The sequence below is a fragment of the Siphateles boraxobius genome, unplaced genomic scaffold, assembly GCF_051911475.1.
Source record: "Siphateles boraxobius isolate OS27281-9 unplaced genomic scaffold, OSU_SipBor_1 65, whole genome shotgun sequence".
Taxonomy (NCBI): Eukaryota; Metazoa; Chordata; class Actinopteri; order Cypriniformes; family Leuciscidae; genus Siphateles; species Siphateles boraxobius.
The window spans coordinates 12,911,182-12,933,745 of record NW_027509192.1 but is presented as its reverse complement, the minus strand read 5'-3'; the positions used below and the strand labels follow the sequence as shown (position 1 = coordinate 12,933,745).

General features: G+C 38.9%; 1 protein-coding gene across 1 annotated transcript in view; it reads left to right on the top strand.

Moving 5' to 3' along the window:
* Nucleotides 1-1,429: 1,429 nt before the first annotated feature.
* The window catches only part of otud7a (OTU deubiquitinase 7A), an 83,677-nt gene continuing 62,542 nt past the window's right edge, over nucleotides 1,430-22,564 (top strand). Inside the window, exon 1 of the mRNA XM_077211086.1 lies at nucleotides 1,430-1,607. The gene's annotated coding sequence lies outside the window, so the exon portion shown is untranslated. The remainder of the gene's footprint in view (nucleotides 1,608-22,564) is intronic.

Genomic DNA, 22,564 nt, shown 5'->3' with positions numbered 1-22,564 from the left:
ATGCAACATTCCTAAATATTGACTCTATTTTAGTATAAATGGGTTAATAAATAAACATGTAATAGACAGTTGCAATGTTTCATATTTGTTATACCCATTATAAGGACTTTCAAAGAAGAGAAAAATTATGTTTTAGAGGACCCTGATTCATAACCTGTAAATCCTATTCTAGGGTATGTACTGACCTCTGTGCAAATCTATGAAGACAAATGACCAGTAGAGGGCGTCAGAGTGTATAGTACCGGGGATTTATCAGTTCAAAATACAGGGCCTCCTTTGCTTTAGTAGAACGTCTTAGTGTATTTGTAAAAAAATTTCTGTTCTTTACTTGCTAAACCATGGCAATACACTTAACAAAATAATTAACATATATTTAGAGAAGCAAAGAGTTTTTCTAGGGATATTATCATTAATATGTTTATTATTAGGCTTATATATAATAATCTCTGCAGTTACATGACAGAGGACAGATTGTGGCAAAATACCATGCCAATGTCGTGGCATTATAATCAGTGGCCATATTATCCTTACATTACATTACATTATTTATTATTAGATAAGTACACTGTAAAAAAGAAGTTGTTCCCTTAATTTTTTTCCCTTAAAAAAGTAGGCCTACAATCAACTTGAATTTTTGAGTTATCTAACCTTCAACTTAAATTACATACAACTAACTTAAAAAATGTGTTGAATCTTGTATAACTTTAAAAAGTCTTATTTTATATCTTATTTTGATAAGTTAAAGTAATGTAAGAACATAAGTTGTCATAACTTATTGATCATATTATTGTTGTTTACAGTGTAGCCTATATTTTGCATTTTAAAAAAACATCAAATAGGTATAGCTAACAAATATTGCAATGTAAATTAATAGCCAATTAACGCCAAGTACCACCCTTTCCGTTGATTGACATTTGAAAAAAGTTTTCAAATAAATAAAATCCAATTTTGAGGAATAAATTATTCTGAGAAAATTTTATTTAAAAATGTCCAAAAACTCAATTATTTTAAAAAAACGACAATATTTTTTTTAAAACGACAATGGAAACAATATTATATCTATTCTACTTTTCTGTTTTATAAAATAAATTTTTAAAAGATTGTTTCAAACCATTACTAGTTGTGCGAAATTTTCTTTGAATATAAATACGTAAATACAAAAAAAGGATGAAAAACGTGCGCCTTTATTTATCAACATTATAATATTTTAATATTAATAATAGTACATGTTCTAAAAGTCTTTTGCTTTTATACCAAACAGTATTGTTTAGAGTATTGTTTATATTTTATAAAATATAGGCTACCACAAACAGCCAGCAGTCCTACAGGCAGCTGTTTTCCAGAGGTGGGCGGGGTCTGCAGCTCATTTCTTACGTCAATCAATAGGCATGAAAGGGGATGTGGGCGGAGTCTGTTGCTTCTTTACGTCATTCAAGTGGGGGTACGAGATGAGGTGGGCGTGTCTTCGCTGGCTCTGCTGCATCAGTGAATGACATGAGGATGTGAACGAATACAGCGGGCTGGGCATATGATTTCAAAGCCATTCTCGAGCGGACTGATATATGGACGATGAGGAATAGGCTACACTAAGGACTGACTGAGGAACGGTAAGACGCGTCTTAAATAATAGCCTATTGGCATAAGGAGCATCTGTGCGTGCAATAAGAGGCTGTAGGGATCCTTGCGCAGGTGCACCTGTCTTCTGTACGTGGCCGGACCGCTATAAGACGCATATTGCGGGTATACACTGTTTTTATTTATTTATTTTCCCAATTGAGGCCAGTTTCAACAAAGGAACTTGTGTGGCACAATAAATAGCCGATTATATGCGGGATTTGAGGTAAGGGCGTCTTTCCAGCGCATCATCATCCAATGCATTGCGATATGATTGGGGATTGAATTTTCTTTGTCTGTACACACATTATATGACTATATATCAGTATGGGTTGGGACTGTTGCGTAACAGGCTGACAGGGGAAAAAAGCCGTTTGTGGATTACAAAATAATGATAAAATATATCCTATTATTAGGCTGTAGTTGATGTAAGAGGAGGATGATAGGTGGATGCATTCATGTGCATTGCCTCTGTATGCACATATCCCTGGCAGAAATCAGCATGTGTGTGTTTTTGTGTGTGTGTGTCAAGAAGGCTCTTTGGTTATTCGACCTATAGATGCTTTTAATATATTGTCTGTATACTTTAGGTGCTATGGGCTGAAGGTACCTGTCAACAACCTACTAGCTATCCAATGGTGCTTTTAGGCCCAGAGCCGGGCTGTTGAGCTCAGTATTTATTTTTTTTCTTTTATTTGAGCTTAAAGGTGCACTCAGTCATTTTTTTTTCTCAAATAAAGTTTTAGAAATGCATAACAGTTTTGGATTTTTTTTTAAAAATGCTGAGATGAATTTAAGGCTACACTAGACTGGTGGTTCTCAACCAAGTGGTTGCATTAAATTTCTAGGGAGATTCAAAATTACTTATTTATAATTATAAAAAATAAATCAAGGTAAATAAAGTGTAATGTACAGTTCGTTTGACATTATTGCTGGTCACAAAGTGGCTAGGTACTAAATAAATAAATACTTTGAAAAAATATTATATTTGAGTTTAAAATATTTGCACAGGACTGCTTCCCGAAACTGTACTCCTTAAATTGTAACTTTAATGGAGCACATTTGTCATCATTCTAGAAGTAAATATGCTGTCCATATTGTTGAATTGTTCAAAATATTGTTTAATCATATAAGTTTGAGAATCACTGCTCTAGGCAGATCAATTTCCAAAAAATAACTCTTATTTTACATGGAGTGGGTAACCGCCTCAGGCGCCATTTTGAGATCATGTGACCAGAGTTACTAATACAATACTTATTACTTATTGCAAAAATACTGCTTTCTTTATAGCACTTTAAGCAAGTGCTTAAATGCTATATAAAAAATAAATGGAAGCATAAACAGAGAAACATACAGGAAAAGAGACAAAACAAAAGATAAACAACTGCAGTTAGTAAACAAATGCCATACATCCAGACCAGTAGGTGTCAGTATAGAGTCCAACACTACTTGTACTTTTATGACAAAAAATTACTGACTGCACTTTTAAGCTTCATTAGATTTATGAAATATTGTTGCTTTGCCTTGCTTTGCCTTGAAATTCCCAAAAAAATATTGGGAATTTCGTAGCTGGCCAAAAGAGTATGTTTGTAAAATCAGATACCATATCTTACATATCTTTGTTTGTGCAGAGCAGCTCTCTAACACTGTATGACAGACAACTAGTTGTCCAGTCCAGTTGCGTTTACACAGCACAGGTTTTCGTAGTCCTTAAAATAACTGAACTGTGTGTGAACATAGCGTATTAAGGAGTCAAATGGTGGACTGACAACCGTATTCTGCTGCTGTCTGAACATGGCCTTTAGATTCCTGATGTTGACTCCTGAATGATCTTAACTTATATAACAGTGTTAATATTGTGTGCTTGTGGTTGCTTAAGAATGAAAGTCTTTCGGGAAGTTATTGGAGGCCTGAATTCAAGCTTGGCCTCTAACACTCTTGTCAGTTTGTTTTAGCATCAAACAGCACTCACAAGAACGCATTGAATACCTTGAAAAATATTTTCTTTTCTTATTAACAGCTTCTCTGTAACAGGAGACTTACATCCATTTAAGTTAGACATTTCTGACAATGTGCAGACAGGCTTTATATGTCAAGCATCCCTTTATTTTGTCTCTGAGTTTTTCGTAATGGTAATTTAAAAGTATATTAGTACAGTATATTTATGTGCATTTTAGGATATGTATATACACACACTCATCGGCCACTTTATTAGGTACACCTTGCTAGTACCGGGTTGAACCCCCTTTTGCCTTCAGAACTGCCTTAATTCCTCGATGAAAAGATTCAACAAGGTGCTGGAAACATTCCCCCGTGGTTTTGGTCCATATTGACATGAAATCATCACGCAGTTGCTGCAGATTTGTCGGCTGCACATCCATGATACATATCATGGAGGCCATTTGAGTTTAGTGAGCTCATTGTCAATGTTAAACCAGTTTGAGATGATTTGAGCTTTGTGCCATGGCGTGTTATCCTGCTGGAAGTATCCATCAAAGATGATACACTGTGATCATAAAGGGATGGACATTGTCAGCAACAATACTGGTGGTGTTTAAACGATGCTCAATTGGTACTAAAGGGCACAAAGTGTGCCAAGAAAATATCCAACACACCATTACACCACCAGCAGCCTGAACCGTTGATACAAGGCAGGATGGATCCATGCTTTCATGTTGTTTACGCCAAATTCTGACCCTCCATTTGAATGTCGCAGCAGAAATCGAGACTCATCAGACCAGGCTCGTTTTTCCAAACTTCTACTCTCCAGTTTTGGTGAGACCATGCAAATTGTAGCCACAGTTTCCTGTTCTCATCTGACAGGAGTAGGGGTGTTAATCGGACAGTTCATCACGATACGATACGATATCGATTCTCTCAGCCAGCGATACGATTATTGCCGATACCTCAAAAAATTCTGCGATACGATTACGATTCGATTCGATTCAGGGTTATCAATCGATTTATCGATATTTAGATATTATGTGCCAAGTTTACACAACCAGTTACGTTTATTAACTCACAAATGCATCCAAAAATATATGAAAGTTTAATTAAACTCTTTGAAAATGGCACACCCTCTCCCAATTGGGACATTTACAAGTTGTTTGTTACAAGTTACAAGTAAAAAAAAAACATGATAGCCTATATGAAAATGAACAAGAACGGAGTTATCTGTTTTTGCAAATGAACTATAACAGAAGAGGTTGTTTTGATTAAGTAATAATAACAAAAAAATACAGGTAAATGATCAAATAAAAGTGCATTGAAAGTATTTTATATATATATATATATATATATATTTTTTGTGTGTGTGTGTGTCTGTCAAAAGCAGATAACTCCACATTTCATGTTTCAGAGTTAAACAAAGCCTAGTAATTGCTATGATACTTAATAAAACACTTAATCGTTGTAACGTTAATCTCCTCAGCTGACATCTAACGTTAGACGCCTGTCAAACTTTGTTGTTGTGAATAACGTACACGCGATACAGAGAGCTTTTCCCTCACCACTAACCTGCTGTTTTAGCAAGATTCCGTGAAAAAGTTTCAGATCTTATTTTCCTTTTACGCCATGAAGTTCATCAAGTTCGTTGAAATCCATCCTCGATCACTTTTAATCAGCTTTGACGAAACTCCTCGCAGCTAGCGCGTCTTTTCAAAGTGACTAGCAGCCTTGTCACCCGACCTGAATACTGCGCAGTGCGCACTGATTCGCTAACACAGACTTTTCGGGTTGATTTCACAAACAAGGGTGCTTGTCGTTTCTGCTGTAAAAGATGAAGTCGCGATGCCTTGACAGTGGAAAATACCCGCTTTTGTGACAAAGGGTTCTGTCAATCTTGTCAGGTGTCTATTTCAGCTGAGAAAAGTTCCGTGTGAGGATGTGGAGAGTGTCAAAATAAAGGTACCGTATAATCGATATTTTGTGTGTGGCATCGATGCATCGTATCGTTAGACTTTTGATCGATGCATCGATCCATATCGATGTATTGTTACACCCCTAGACAGGAGTATCACCGGTGTGTCTTCTGCTTCTGTCGCTCTTCTGCTTCAAGGTTCGACATGTTGTGAGTTCAGAGATGCTCTTCTGCAGACCTCGGTTATAACCAGTGGTTATTTGAGTTCCCTTTCTATCAGCTGGAACCAGTCTAGCCATTCTCCTCTGACCTCTGGCATCAACAAGGCATTTTCACCCACAGAACTAACGCTCACAGGATATTTTCTCTTTTCAGACCAATCTCTATAAAACATAGAGATGTTTATGTTTAAAATCCCAGTTGATCAGCAGTTTCTGAAATACTCAGACCAGCCCGTCTACCACCAACAACCCCATGCCACGTTCAAAGTCACTTAAATCATCTTTCTTCCTCATTCTGATGCGTAGTTTGATCTTCAGCCGATCGTCTTGACCATGTCTACATGCCTAAATACACTGAGTTTCTGCCATGTGATTGGCTGATCGGTGAAACAGGTGAATCAGTGAAAACAAGCTCCGACAGGAGTAACACACTGATCCGACCAAACTCGACGAAGTGTCTGTTGCCGTCTGTCTGTGTCTGTGCAGACCTTCACCCAAGTAGGTGGCACACAATAACACATCTGACCTTGACCTGATTGTTTCAAATGCTGCCATACAATCCAGCATGCCCCTATTGACCCAGTCTGCAAGACTCCAGCTTTTTGTTCCAAACCATTGATGATTTGGAGACAGATGGAACGATCAGGGCAAGGCACCAAAGTGGACACCCGGGCCGATGCAGCCACTGAGGGCCTGTGTACAACGCGACACCAGGGGACAATGTTTGGCAACTGATCAGTTACTACGTGTAATTCTGTCCATGTCGCAAACACTTTACTAGCAGAGCTGAGATCGCTGAGATCGGCTCCACAGTCTGACATTAAATTAATTCATTCATCAGGCGCTCAACACATGCGCACGAGAAAGTTTCCCCCTTGTCCAGTGTCTGCATTAGTGATAAAATGTCTTTGATATATTTTAAACTAAAGTTGTGTGTAACTCTTAACCCCTTCATACAAGTTCTCATCAACACAATCATTTGTTGTTCTTGCGTCTCCAGTAGTTTGTTGTTGTTTCATCTAATCGGTTTCATATTTTTTTTTTCATTTTTGTGAAACAACAGCCCAGACCAGTGTTGCCAGCTTGTGGACAAACTAATAAGTACAAAAAATTCAAGGTGCATGTGCAAGGAAGTTGAACTAGTTAGAAAGATCCTAGGTGTATATGGCTTTCTTCTTTCAGACGAATACAATCAGAGTTATGTTAAAAAATATCCTGGCTCCTCCAAGCTTTATAATGGCAGTGGATTGCAACCAACAGATTGAAGCTCAAAAACGTGCATCCATCCATCGTAAACAAACACCTAACGGCTCCTGTGGGTTAAAGGGGTCATCAGATGCAAAATTCACTTGTATATGGTGTTTGCATATAAATGTGTCTTTGCTGTGTGTGGACAGAACCACCATTCAATGAAAAAAATTAATTCGCTCCTTTTTTTTTAATCGTCAAAAAGCTTAAACACTCAAAATTCAAGCTGTTTGGATTTTCTAAACAATATGATGTCATATTGCTCATGCTCCGCCCACGACCACTGCTGAAGCAAAACGAAATATCAGTAGTGTAAATATCAGCAGTACGTCGCATTACTCGCATAAGTTGCGCTTTACACTCAAGTGGAATCCGTATGTTCGTTTGGTTTAAATGTGAAACATTTTCTTACACAGACTCATCGTTTAGCTTCAGAAGGCCTTTATTAACCCACAGGAGCCGTTTGGAGTTCGTTTACGATGGATGGATGCACGTTTTTGCATCCTGGTTGTATCCTGATTGTATTTATCTGAAAGAAGAAAGTCATATACACCTAGGATGGCTTGAAGGTGATTTTTTACTTGTAAAAGGAGGTTGCTAGCAAGAGGCTAAAAGGGACTACAGAGTTTGTCGGGACACTAAACATCATGTCATTTTTTATTTCATTTCTGGTCTATCATCTATATTCTCTGTCTGAGCGTTTCCAAACTTGGCACATCAGGAGAAATTGAACTACTCATTGCCATAAACGCATTGTATTGACTTTATTGTCAGTCCCTGTAGTAGGAAAGTATCTGCCAAGAACAAATGTAAATGTAACCAAGAGTGAGGGAAAATTGAGTATAACGCTTTTTCCCTAAGATATAACTCTATAAAGCATAACATCCTCCACATTTTTAGACTAGACTATATTTAGTGTATCAACATAAAAGTGGCTTAAATATAAGTAATAACTGTTGTATTTTGCATTGAACTTTTGGAAAAGTGTAATATAACCACCTTTTTTGATTGTTTGGCTTCGTGAAAGTTGTCAAGACCATTTCAGTGTTGCTCAAATGGGCTTACAAAGGAAGCTCATCCCATCAAAGGCAGAAGCTGCTTGTTTTTCCGCAGCATTCCATCTGCCTCCCACCTCATTCTCCAGAAGTTTTAGTCCTTGAGATGAGATGAAATGAGTCAAGTGGCCCCACAGCAATCAGTGCTCAATCACTGCACGGGGCTTTTGAAGTGCCTCCCCGCTCCCTCCGTGGCTCCACAGGTGGGGAAGCAATGTTAAGTGGTCTGTCCACAAGAAGGGGAAGGTCACCCAGAGGGCAAAAGGGATTTTTCGGGAGGAGCGGTCCAGAGAGAGAACGTAAGGAATGAAGGGATTGAAAAGACAGCGGGAGAAAATCAGGAAGGGTTGCACAGGTCAGAGAGGGGACTGGATCATTCTGTGATGACTTTTAATTTCCTGAAATCTCTCTCGTTCATGATCTCTGTCTCTAATCTCGGTGTTAACGTTCATGCTGATTGTCGGGCCATGCATACAGACACTCAGATACTCCAGATCAAGCAAAAGCTTGCTAGTATAGTTTAGATAGATAGATAAATAGATTTTCATTGTATTAAAAAGACTGCCAGCAAATTCTTCAGAAATTCATATTTTGCATTACACAGATGAAGGAAAGTCATGCGGGTTTGAGCGAGGGTGAGTAAATGATGACAGAATTAGCATTTTGAGTGAACTCTTCCTTTAAATAATCTGCATAACATCAAGTCATATTTTAAAGCTGGTATAAAATATTCTCTATTGTGATAAATTAAACTGCTTCTCAAACAAGAACAAATGTAGGGCGGGACGTGATTTTCTTCATGGGGAAATGATTGGATAGTTGTGGTTTGCTATTGGTCGATCTAATGTGAGTGACAGGTTGCCCCGCCCTCATGCCATGTCCATAGAAATGCATTATTCCCTACTGTTAAGTGATGTGACTGGTGGATGTTCTCTGTGAACAGACCTGATATATGTTATGTATAACGTCGATTTTCATTATCGAATATTATCGATTAAATGTTGTAGACCAAGTTTAATATAACTCTTACACTTAGTTTGAACTTAGCTTTACCTGAAGACGTTTAATAACTTGAACATGGTTTAGAGTTGTAGTATGTGTGTGTCGACCTTTGTGATAATGTTCACTTTAGTCCTATTTGAATTAAAAGTGACGACTGACAAGATGTGCTGATGAGGTTACGATTGTGTGAAGCAGAGTGTAGAGGTTTATAGAGGAGAATATGGTGAGTCAAGCAGCTTGTTGTGGGATGTGACCGTGTCTGAGGAATTGTAATGAATTTGCAGCTTCTCAAACAGTTCATTCTTTCGTTATGTAAAGTTTATGCTGACCTGAGATTTGGATGTACTGAATTTTGCCAGATAAAATAAACTGGTTATTTTTATATTATGGCCAACAACTGACAAATGGCAGAAATTAAAATATATACTATTTGCTCTAAATAAATGATATATATATATATATATATATATATATATATATATATATATATATATATATATATATATATATATATATATATATATATATATATAATATCGTCAAAGTCAATTTTTTTAATACTAGAAGTGAATTTAGGCATTACAACATTATAATTGTCAGTATGTGCAGTTTAAATAATTAATATTGATTTAAAGATTACATTTAAAAGTGATATTAAATTAGTGTTTATATAGAATAACTTAAATTTCAGATAATTCCCCAGCTAAAATATTTGATTTTGTTAATATTTTTTTCTGAAGAAAGACAAACATACTGTCAATAGTGATGAAAGCCAAATTGTAAATGCCACGGATAAATATATTAAAGAGTAATCCATTATTATTATTATTAATACCCTTCTACAAATTAGTGTATTACACAGTTAATATTCATATAATATCTGGGCTGTCTTTTTCTTTTATGTATTTCTTTTACAGTATGTGCAGTATGAAATATGAATATTAATTTTGAGATTTGCTAGAAAATAACATTTAACAGCAGTATTAAATTATAAGTGTTTTTAAAAATGAACTTTAAGGCAGTGTTTGATGATGGCAAAGGTAATCTAAATGTAAAAATAAGAGAAATGAGCAGCACAATTAAATATCCAATATTGAACCAAATAAAGCTAAGTAAAAATGATGAATCATATCACAGTTCAAATACTGACAACTCAAGAAATTTCAAGAAATAGTTCACCCAACACTTTAAGGTCACAATTCGCTTAATTAAGTTCCTGAGTGTTTTGTAACCAAACGTCATGACGTCACAGAACTAAAACAAGTCACTTGCTGTATTACCTAGTAGAGATGTCCTCAAGAAAGATCAGCTTGTCCTCATGAGCCGAAGTGAGGGTCACACTTCAGATGTGACTGAAAGTCTGTGGAGAAACTCAAAGTGTGGTGAGGAATCAAAGTGACAGCTCAGAGACTGGACCAGGAACAGAGGCCATGGGACTGAGGACCTGACAGGTTAAATATGCCCCTCAATCCGACAGACGTTGGGTCAGGTCAGGACTCGCTGGTGTGAGGCTGAAGAACATATTGAGACGGACAGGGTGAGAAGTTCTTATGATGGAGGTATGAGGACAGGGTTACTGAAGGTCACAGTTCTGAGACCAGCCGTGTCTTCTGACCTTTGAAGGTAGAGGTTATGAATTTTAATTTATTTGTTAAATCTAGATGCATCATGATGGATCTACAGAAATGACACTCATATAAGGATCTGATTGGATTTATAATTAAACCAAGGAAGCAATATCTTGCTTCCTTCATTGGTGCATCGTTAAAAATAAGTAGGCTGTAATGCATAGTTTGTTTTGGCTTCACGTTTCATATTACAGGTCATGTTTCCTGTATTGTCATGTGATTCCCTTTCCCTCACATGATCCTGCCATGTGCTTGCCTAGTCTCTAGTGTCAAGTTGTCATTGGTTAATTGTCTTGATAATGTTCACAGGTGTGACTTGTTTTGTCACTGGTCCTTATGTATTTAAGCCCTCATGTTTGCCATCCGTCTTGTGCTAGTAGTGTTAGTTTAGCCACTGTTTGGTTAGTTTTCTGTTAATGTTTAAGTTTATAGTGTCAAGCCAAGTCTTTCTTTATTTTGAGTTTGTTCATGTTTGTATTTAATAAATACTGCACTTGGGTTCTTCAAACTTGCCATCAGTGGAATCATTAGGCAAGCACTAAAATCTTTGAATTTAATATATTTTTTCAGAAGAAAGACATTTTAAATGCCATGGGTGAATATTTACTGATTTTCCTTGTCAGTTTTTCCCCAAATAGCGGATTACTCTGTAAATTTCAATCCATGGCATTTAATATTTTTGGCATTCTTCTTCATTTTTGTATTTCTTTCACCAGGAAAAAAAAATAAAAGGAGAAAGAAAAAGAGAAATGGTCTCAATGTTCTTATTACCAAGTATATTCTGTAAAATTTGATGGGTGTTTCCCCTGATTTTCCCCTCAGAATAAGCTCAGAAAATGTGAAAACAATTGTATTCTGTGTGGGCCTGGAAATTTAATTAGCTGACGTTTTGATTTTTAACAGGTTACTCACAATAGACTCATGTGTGACTCAAACACTGATGCATTTACAGGAATCTACAAGATGTTTGAGTTGGATGTGGAAACGAAATTGGCATTGATTCCATTGTTGTTCAAGAACAGCTGCAGGAGTAAATATCTGAATGGGACTTTTAGTACACACTTGTAATATTTAACCTACAGTAACACCAGCCATGTACTTGTCACAAGTGGACCCAGTGTTTTACAGGATGTTGCAGTAATACTGTTGTTAGCACATGTCATCTTATCATCATGATCTTTTAAGAAGTATTTCATTCACTCCAAATAATTTCAGAAGTAAATAGTTCAGAAGTTGCCTAAGAGGTTCAATAGTGGTATGTCTTTATGCTGCTTTGTCTCCTATATGTTTTCACACACAGTTAGCATGCTAGTGTTGTGCTTAAGCTCTTAGGCAGCACATAAAATCTACATTGAGAAGCTGTCTTCAATTTCGTTGACTTTGCTGTTACAGCTAAACATATTTAAGCCCATGTGTCAACATTTAGTCAACATGCACTGTATCTTCAGCTTCTTGTGGCATGAACACTACATTTTTACGACAGAAAATATTTCTTTTCAATATTAAGTAATGGCCACACAGTGTTAGTGTTATGCTAACAATGCTAACATTATCAATTGTTGTTTATCTTCCAATTAAGGAGGCGTTTGGACATTTTGAGGCTGCTTTTGTTTTTATTTGACACTAGTTCATCTGTTTTGTGAACAATAGCTAAAATTTGTGGAGGGTGGTGTTGGATTAGATCAAATAAGGAAGCTAACATGTGCCCTTTCTGCCTTTTCTTCACTGTTGCTCGTTATTCCAAATGCAGAAATCTTTCAATGAAATCTCCTCCATCTCTTAAATTACTTTCCTTTTGAGGGGTCATTTACGTGACACATTTTTTACTAAAAAGGACAATTTTTAATCCATTTTGGCTGTTCATTTACATGACAATGGCATGTCGGGTGCCTGAAAATGCAAATACCTGTGGGAATAGGTTTCAAAGTGCAAGTTTTTGAAAACTATACCGTTATTGTCAAGATTTCAAGATTCAAGATAGATTGAAAACGGTGATGACATGCGCATGCATATTACGTGTTCAGTCTATAGGTGCGTAGTCTTTCTTTACAAAGTGACATCGCCACCTACTGGCCTGGCATTAATAATACAGCTTTTTTATTCGTTCTCGCCGTTCCGTGTGAACGGGGATCGTTTTGACAACATTGTGTCTGTACATGAAAAACGAAAAGGAAAAACTTTTCATTTTTTAGTATTGTTGTCATGTAAACTTGCCCTGAGTTAAGGTCACCTTATTTAATCTCTATCCAAAGGGGCTTTTGCACTGAAGGAACATTTTCATAGTTTCTGTAACTATTGGCGTAAGTACCCCATTTTGGACGTGTTTTCACCGCAGGAACCGAACGATTCTATTTCTAGAAACGCCTTTTAGGGGAATTAAATAAGCTCAACCAGTGACGTAAGTATACGTTGATTGATTGAGCATGCCATATGAAACACTGGCACCTTCCATTTTTAATGGCACACACAGTTTACATATACTTACTCCAGGAACTTACTCCATGAACATGGAAAACTGTGATAGATAGCATTTATATTTTGACTTTTTGTTGCGATTGCAAGCAGGAAAATGTCCTATAGGGGAAAATTTAGTTTTTCGGTTGACTGCCCCCTGGTGGCTAGTTTCCTATAACTACCCGGTGTAAAAAAAAACTCTAGTTTGTGATGGCCATTGTCCTTCATTTTGGGAAGAAAATGAGTTGCAAACGCCATTTGTGTTGTTTTTACTAGTCAATGGCTGTCTAAATGGCACACTTGATATGGCCTCTGTTTGCACGTCCATGAAGTCCAGAGACCGTAGTGTATCCTATTTGTTAATTTCAGTTTCAGAACAATGATCATGAGCATTGGCCACTATGTGCACTCAGTGTACACTTGTTTCTGTACTATTACAGGAGGGGGGGGGGGGGGGGGGGTTACAGCTGGGTGAAAAAGTAAACTTCATGTTCTTTCTATATTATACTCACTAGATGTAAGTAGGTCATTATACTACATTTGGAGAATTTCTGCATACTTCAACTAGGCAGAAGTAGGACATGAATTAAAACATTCCGAAGAGACCGAAAGCATCTCTCAGTAGCGTAAGAGAACGGAAAGAGAAGAATGAAGGAGGGGTGAAGGATACGGATGTTTGGGCTCTTCTCTCAAGGAAGAGAGGGGGCAATGTCAATCGTATCTGGAAGAAAGCCATGTTGAGACATAAGTGAGACAGTGAAAATTCGATTAAGAGGGACGCTGGGTGTTTTGGCACAAACAAACACACGCTCGCTGGACAAACGCAGGCACATGATGAAGGGCTGGTGGCCAGCGGTGACATTCGTACTGTGGCGTTTACTCTGTCATGGGGGATGGGTGCAAGAAAATGACAGCCCAGACACAAACTGACATACAGCAGGCAAAGCAAGCTCAACAGACACGTCACCTCCACCCAATGTCCCTCTGAGCCTTTGTTTCCCATTAGCTCTGTCTCAGAAGGCAACAACGAGCTGTTGTGTACCAACACTACAACACATATTTTCAAAGTCGAGTATTCAAGCAATTGAGAAACAACAAAGTTGAGAAATGATCAACCCTCACCCACACTGACTGTAAATGCGGTGTAATGTCATCATCAGTCAGATATGCTTGATCGAGCTTTAAGGATGTTGTAGTTTTTGCTGTTTTACAGTATTAGTTTGTCATGTTTGACAAAATCTAACAACAATGATTAAATTAAATATTAGAAATTAAAAAGCATGTCTGTTTGATTGAAGTATTGTTGAAATTACTAGTGCAAAGTGCCCATGCAAAATCAGTTTTTGTGTGTGTTTTTAGTAATTGTTGGTTTGGTGTGTTTGAGTGTTCGTTGTTACAATTAAACAGCAAAAGTTCAGTGACGTTTTTATTTGTGCATAGTAGAAAGCAAATACTGATACTGACATAATAACATACAATAAATATGGAAAATTGAACTACACAATTCAGGGAGCAGGCTACGCAGTGAACTGAGAAAACGCTACGCTTGAGCAAACAGTTTGTGAGTAGGCTACTACAAATGATGGCCGTGAATAAAATATAATATTCAGAAGTAAACCGTGTAGCTGACTTAATGTTTAGCTGACAGAGTGTTTATGTCAGAATGTTTATTTTTAAACCACAACCTTCTAAGTGCTTCTTTTACCGATATATTTACCGATATCTTTTGAATTTCTAATCCAAATAACCTCAAACTTGGCACTGCACTTACTCATGCCCGTAGCAAGACACCTGTCAAGTTTGAAATCCATCGGACTAACGGTTCGAGAGATATGCGATTAACAGACACACAGACAGACGTTCCTGTAATTTATAGATAGATAGATAGATAGATAGATAGATAGATAGATAGATAGATAGATAGATAGATAGATAGATAGATAGATAGATAGATAGATAGAGAGATAGATAGTATTTAACAACAACAAAAAAGGACCCTATGAAATCTGTTTATATTTATAAATGTTTAAATTTATATATGTTTCAACAAAATGTAATAGTTTATTACATTTTTTTACTGTAATAGGGCTGTTTAAAATTATTTTTTATCTTCAAAAATTCAGTTTTGTCAGTTCTTCCGGAATTATGATATAATACAAATGTATTATCAAAAATGGTGGAAATAAAATGAAGGTATCAAACATTAACAATTTAAATATCTTCTAAAATGTAATCAAAATAAATTTTAACATGCGACACAATAAAGGTTTACTTTTAAAACAAAAACATGGAGGGAAAATTGTAATTCCAAAAGTACGTTCTTCTAAAAAATGTAAAATATATAGGTAACAATTTTTATTTAGGTTTTATTTAGGTTCATGTGTTCATCTCATATAGTGAGACGGCAGTTGAGAGTCATTTGTGCTTCAGTATGTGTGTAGTAGACGCTCATTCACACAGAGACATGCAGAACATGCAAACCTCATATTTAAATCGTAGTCTTTTGTATTGTAATATTCAAAGACACTTGTCCATATCATGATTTGATTTATTGTACAGCCCTGCTTTTGATGTATTACAGTAAAATGTCTTTACAGGTTTAGCTAAAATCTCATTTGCACTTTGAGACATTTTCCGCACCAGACAACCTGTCACCTCAGTGTCGACATTCAGCTGTGAAAAATTGCACCTTGCTCCATATGTCACTCTATAACAAATTACATTTCATTTAGGGAAATCTTTGGAATTGTCTTCATGTAAATCACCTGATGGACCCCTCTAGATTTAGGTCGACTGATGTTGCATTAGCTGAGCTCTTGTTCAGATGGCTGAAAAGTAGGACAGAAACAAGAGAGAGACACAATGAGAGAGAAAGAGAGGCCCGGTTCTGGCTCAGCCGGCCCAACCTACCGCTGCGTTCAAAGCCATGTTGGTTCTGTCTGTTCCCATGCCAATCCGTAGAGAGTCCAGGCCCAAACACAGAGCCTTTACTAGAAAAGGATTGGACCAGAGCCATGCATACAGAGAATTCTAAAGCTAGCAAGCTAAGTCTGTTTTCTGCCTTTATTTCTATGTGGACAGTCATTTTTTATGTGGGAAATTTTCACCATTTACAGGCATTAGCTGGGGATTTTATTTTTGACTAAATCAGGAAAGATAATGTGTTCCTCCCATCATTCAGAAACAAACCACCAACTCAGTTAAATTACTGATTTTTGACAAATGTAGTAATTGGTCATTTAATTCCATACAAATCAACACCTCTGAGTTTACATGAAGAAATTGGCCCTTTTAATTTTAGGATAATAGTTTTGGACATTTTTTATTGCTGTAGGGCAACTGTTGTGGAGGAAAATTAGTATATTTGACAAGAACTACAGTACATGAACAAAATAATGTTCCCGTCCAACCGCAGAAAGAGAACAAAGAAAAAGAAGAATTGTGTGTCAATACCACAGTCTCCATTCACTTTTTGCACTATTCTGTTTTTGACAAAGCAAAAGTGCATAAAAATGTCTCCAGCCTATTTCCAACCAATTAGCCTTTTACCAAAAAAAACCTGTGTGCGTATTGTGTGCGTATTCTATATAAAATAATTGTCACGTTTTCTACACATCCAAGATATCCACAAATCTATGTAAAATGGAGAGACTAATGAGACCATTGAAATTAGCCAGCTTACGGCTTACTAATTATACAAAAAAAAGTATATTATTAAATTAAGAAATGACGCCTAACTGTTGCTTGTCTGATAGGACTGCTTGTAACTGCCTTTATGCGACAGCCGATTATGACGGAACTTTAATTTTGATATTTTGAAACAACTTTTGAGATTATTGATATCATACTGATTTAGTGTGAGAAAATCCAATTAACATCTTGCTAATATGTTGATGCTAATGCTAATTATGTTTAGCATTGCTGATGTTTTGATTATGTTTGTATAGATTCTCAACAAAATCAAACCCATTATGTCACTTCCCAGTGAATGATATCATTAAGAGCCTGGCTTTTGTACGTTAAAAGGATAGTTCACTCAAAATGAAAATACTGTCATCATTCACTCACTCTCATGTCGTTCAAAACGTGTATGAGTTTCCATCTTCTGCTAATTTCTTTTGCTAATTCTACAAATTAGCAGAATTTTGGTAACCAAACAGTTGCTGGTAGCCGTTGACTTCCATATTTTTTTGTTTCTTTCATACTATGGAAGTCAATGGCTTTCCAACATTCTTCAAAATATCTTCTTTTGTGAAGAGGAAAGAAACTCATACAGGTTTGGAACAACATGAATGTGAGTAAATTATGATTTTTTTTTAATTTTTGGGTGAACTCTCCCTTTAAAGAAAATTTTTTTGGCTCCTCAGTGATAAAACTCATGCACTCAGATGACGATTTATTCAAATTGGAGGAGTTTTGTTTGTGATCCTACAAACCCGAAAATGTGCTTCCCACATTGTCATCACGTTCAACATTTATTTAAATGTCCTATTTAATAATAGGGAAACGTATGCTTTATGTTTTAAATGGCTTTCTGTCTTGCTTCTTATCTCTCCAAATGATGGTGAATGGTGTCATTTTAAAAATGTGGAAATGAGCAAAAATAATCTAACATCTTATTTACATAAGGAAAACATTTGACCCAGTTACTGTACTTGTTTGACTAGTAAAATGATTTGTCGTGCAAGCCATATATGTATATAAAACGTTTTACATTTTTATTGTATACCTAAATGCTGCCATAATAATAGTCCATTTTAAAAGTTTACATTATTATGACTAGAATCGTCACCACCTTTTGCCCCGCTAGCGACGACCCAGGTTAGACATATGTGATTGGTGCATGGACCAACTAGCATCTAAATGCAGAGGTTTTATAAACTTCACCAATATTATCAGTGTGATGAATATCAGGTGAAAAATACATGCACTTTTGTGCCTTCAAGGACTAATTCTCTCCCTCAGGTTTGTTTAGACCCCTGTTGCTGGCTGTAAGAACTGGATTTTTGAGTTTTCCGTCAGCTGGTGGAACAAACACTTGCACGTTCTGACTGGCGGCTGCAGATGCAGATCCAGATCACGAGTCGAGGCATCAGGGACAAAGTTAGAAAGGGAAGGAGGGGGTGACGAAAAGCGCTTTCCTCACGACACTTAACCCCACTCGTTGTTTCCATGCGAAAAGACTTGACCTGAATCAGCAGAAGTTAGAATCATGCAAGAGATGAGATGGATCCACCGTGGCCGACCTCATTGATCTTTGGGAATATTTGTGCAGAAATTAAACTAATGTGTCGGACGAACTAGCATTAATAAACCCTTCTAAAATTAATGAAGCCATTTCCTCAAATGCCATTGATGTGAAAAGGAATCAAATATGCAGATAGATGTTTTCTCAGCTAGTAAGAACTAATCACTCATTTCAAAGTGGTTCTTTGTCATTCTCCCACAATGCTCAGCCATGATGCTTAGTTCTCCTTTAAAGAAATATGAGAATAAAAAAATGTCATCATTATCACTGTTCCGAATCTTTCTTTTGTTGAACACAAAAGGTGAATTTCTGTGTAATATCCTGAACGCTCTATTTAGTTTCATTGAAGCTAATGAGGATTAGGGCTGTCAAGCTTCAAAATGATAAAAGCACCATAAAAGTAGTACATATGACTACTTTACGCACTATATGCAAGTCTTTTGACGGGATATGATAGACTGTAAAAAAAAGTTACTGCCTTAAATTTTTTAAGTACAATCAACTTGGATGTTTATGTCATTTCAACTTAAATTACATTAAACTGACTTGAATCTTGTATAACATAAAAAAGTTGAACATTGCTTAATTTATTTAGATGAGGTAAAGCAATGTAAAACATGTTGTCATAATTTATTGATCATATAATTTTTACAGTGAACTTTGTGTGAGAAACAGATCAAACGCTGTTATTAAAGCTCCACGTCTCATTGTATTGGAAAAGAGCAACCAGCACATCATTTAAAATATCTCCTTTTGTGTACTATATCCATGTAAATATTCCCATTTGCTTTAATGGAATCCTGCTTATTATCTATGTAACAGTGCACTGTAAAATAATGAACACTGAGATTTGGAATCACTTGTTTGGTTGTACCGTGTACGACTGGAGTTATTACCGAACACATTGACATGCTCTTGATAATCACTTGAGTCTTCAGCAGATCTGGGACATATGCTCTTTCCCGTACTTCCGTCCGGTTTTTAACACAGACACACACACACACACACACACACACACACACACACACACGCACGCACGCACGCACGCACACACACACACACACACACACACACAAGCTAACCATTGTGGCTGGAGGGGGAGAGATTGGAAGTGAGTGATTGATTCAGAGGGTGAATAGTCTTTTCTATCCTGCATTTAAATTCGCTGGTTTCGAGCAGGTTCCAATAGCAGAAGCACTTCCTGTGACTACGGTTCAGTGTCCAGTGTAACAATATCCCTTCACAAACTCCATGGTGTGGATAACATTTTGGAACATATGTTTATAATAATAAGACATGTGTTTGTGGTTGATATCAGTTTCATTTCTTTAATAAGTTCTGTTTACAGTAAATAAGGAACTAATACTGGAATTATTCAAAATAGGGGACCTCAGAAACGTTCCATTATGGTTTTTAAATAATAAATAATAGTTCTCTTACGAGAGTACTCTCGTGTTGTGTAAGCGAGCTTACGCTACGCGAAAAGCCCCTTTTCTCGAGAATACTGAAGCCAAAAATTATCCTTAATTTTGCATTAGTTTAAAACCCATTGCTGCACAGAGCAGACCTAGGCGAAGCAGCTCGAGCGCCTATTGGTGGCTCTGCGGCAACTGCTGCAGTCTATCGATGGACTGTTCGTGACGTAAGCACCAATGAGGGCGCGGGCGGGGGACCGCCACATCTTGTGCGTTTCCTGCCTGGGACGGACCCAGGCCGATCTCACGCTTTCCCAAGGCGGCTGCCCGGAATGGGAAACTAGCCATTCTCAACTAGCCACGTTTGACGTGGATCCCACCTCCCACGTCTCTTCTGTCTGGGCCGTGCCGTAAAAAGCGCCGCTCGCAGAGAGCTCCGGAAGCTACCGCATTGAGCGAATGCACGCCGGCTATCTCCCCGCGTGCATCGCCATCTTGTAAACCTGCCTCGATCACGGCCGCCCAGCCTCCGTCTGCTGCTGTCGTGCACATTGAGTCTGAGGGGGAAAACGCGGATGAGGACAGCTGTTCTATCGCCGGATAAAGGCTACCTCGCCATTCCTCCGGTCGAGGAAGCTGTTGCCACACACTTGTGCCCGCCCTCCGCTTGATGGCAGGCCAAGCCCGCTCTTCCCTCGAAAGCCTGCAGGACCACTTTGCTCTCATCGGTCGCGCATATGCCGCCGCCGGTCAGGCCGCGTCGTCCGTTCACTCGATGGCGGTGCTTCAGATTTATCAGGCCAACCTTCTCCGCACTATGGACGAGGTGGGCCCGAATCCTGAGAACTTTACAGATCTCAGAAGCGCGACGGACTTAGCTCTACGAGCCACCAAGACCGCTGCACAGGCCATCGGGAGGAACATGGAGGCTCTTACTGTGACTGAGAGGCACTTGTGGTTGACTCTGGCCGACATGAAGGAGTCCGACAGAGCCACTTTCCTTGACGCGCCTGTCTCTCCGTCCGGCCTCTTCGGCCCGGCGGTCAAGGACTTCGCCGAACGTTTCTCGGAGGTGCAGAAGACGTCGCAGGCCATGCGAAATTTCATTCCAAGGCGCTCCAGCTCCACGACAGGTCGCTCTAAAAAGCAGCCGCCTAGCCGCAGTACAGCGCCTCCTCCTCCGCTACTCCGCCAACAGAGGAACTCCCAGCAGCGCTCACGCTCGTCGAGTCGCCACAGGCGTATGTGTACCCCTACACATAAGCACGGCCCGTCCAGTGTCACACACGCTTTCACGGCCCACCCCATTATAATTGTCTCATGCCACACATGTTATAAACGTAGGTTATGTGCCCACTATACAGTGTTCACTCCTACCCACAAACGCTGTTTGTCATACGACACACTGCCCGGCTCACGCGGCGGATGTTATAAGTGTAGAAGTGGTGCCCACTACCCAGTGCTCGCCCCTACACATAAGCACAGCTCGCTCTGGGACTCACATGCACTCAGATTGTGTTCAGTGTGTAGAGAGCACGCGCCTCTCTCAGAGCGAGGGCTTACATGCAAACACCGCAAGCTATGTGTCACACACGCAGCAGCAAGAGTCTTCCCCTGGCTTTGAGTTTAAAAGCATGTGAAATGATCCCGGGCATGTCACAATGGGTACTGAACACCATAAAGAGAGGCTATTCGCTGCAGTTCGCTTACAGACCTCGCGCCAGGGTCGAAACTACGGTGAGAAACGAAGTAGCACATCTACTTCGTGCCGACATAGCGAAACTGCTGGTGAAAGGAGCTATAGAAACCGTCCCTCTGACACAGAGCACTTCAGGTTTCTACAGTAGATATTTCCTTGTTCCCCAGAAGGATGGCGGTCTCAGACCCATTCTAGATCTCAGACGCCTGAACAGAGCCCTTTGGCAGAGATCATTCAAAATGCTCACGACCAGACAAATCCTCGCGCAAGTTCGCCCGAGGGACTGGTTTATTTCAGTAGATTTGAAAGATGCCTATTTTCAGATTCAAATATCGCCCCATCACTGGCCTTTCTTACGATTCGCCTTCGAGGGCCAGAGCAATCAGTACACCGTCCTGTCGTTTGCCTGTCTCCAGCACCTCGCACATTCACGAAGTGCATGGACGCAGCGCTCGCTCCCCTGAGGCTACAGGGGATGTGAATATTGAACATTTGAACATTGAACATTTTCGCCTCATGGTAAACCAGAGCTGTGTGACAGCACTGGAACCCTGGAAGGTGACAGACTGGTACCAGTCAGGTGTGGATCTGGGAACAGTTTCGAAACTGAAAGTAATCTCGACAGACGCCTCCAACTCAGGTTGGGGCGCCCTCTACGAGGGCAGGCCGGTCTTCGGCCTGTGAGCAGCCCAGGAAAGGCGCCTACACATAAACTATCTAGAGATGAAAGCGGTCAAGAACGCGCTGGGACACTTTCTCCCCTTCTTAAAGGGCCGGAATGTCCTAGTCCGCACAGACAACATGGCAGTTGTGTCATACATAAACTGCTAGGGCGGAATCAGATCAAGGAGCCTCCACGCGTTGGCAGAACGCCTCCTCGTGTGGTCTCAGCACAACCTGTGCTCACTGACGGCGGCACACGTGCCGGGCTGTCAAAACGTTGGTCCGGACATGCTGTCCAGAGACAACGTTCCCCCAGGGGAATGGTCCCTGCACCCCCAAGTGGTTCAGTTGCTATGGCACCGGTTTGGCAGAGCCAAAGTCGATCTCTTCGCGTCGTCAGAGAACGTGCACTGCCCAATATTTTTCTCGAAAAACAGGGATGCGCTGGCCCACGACTG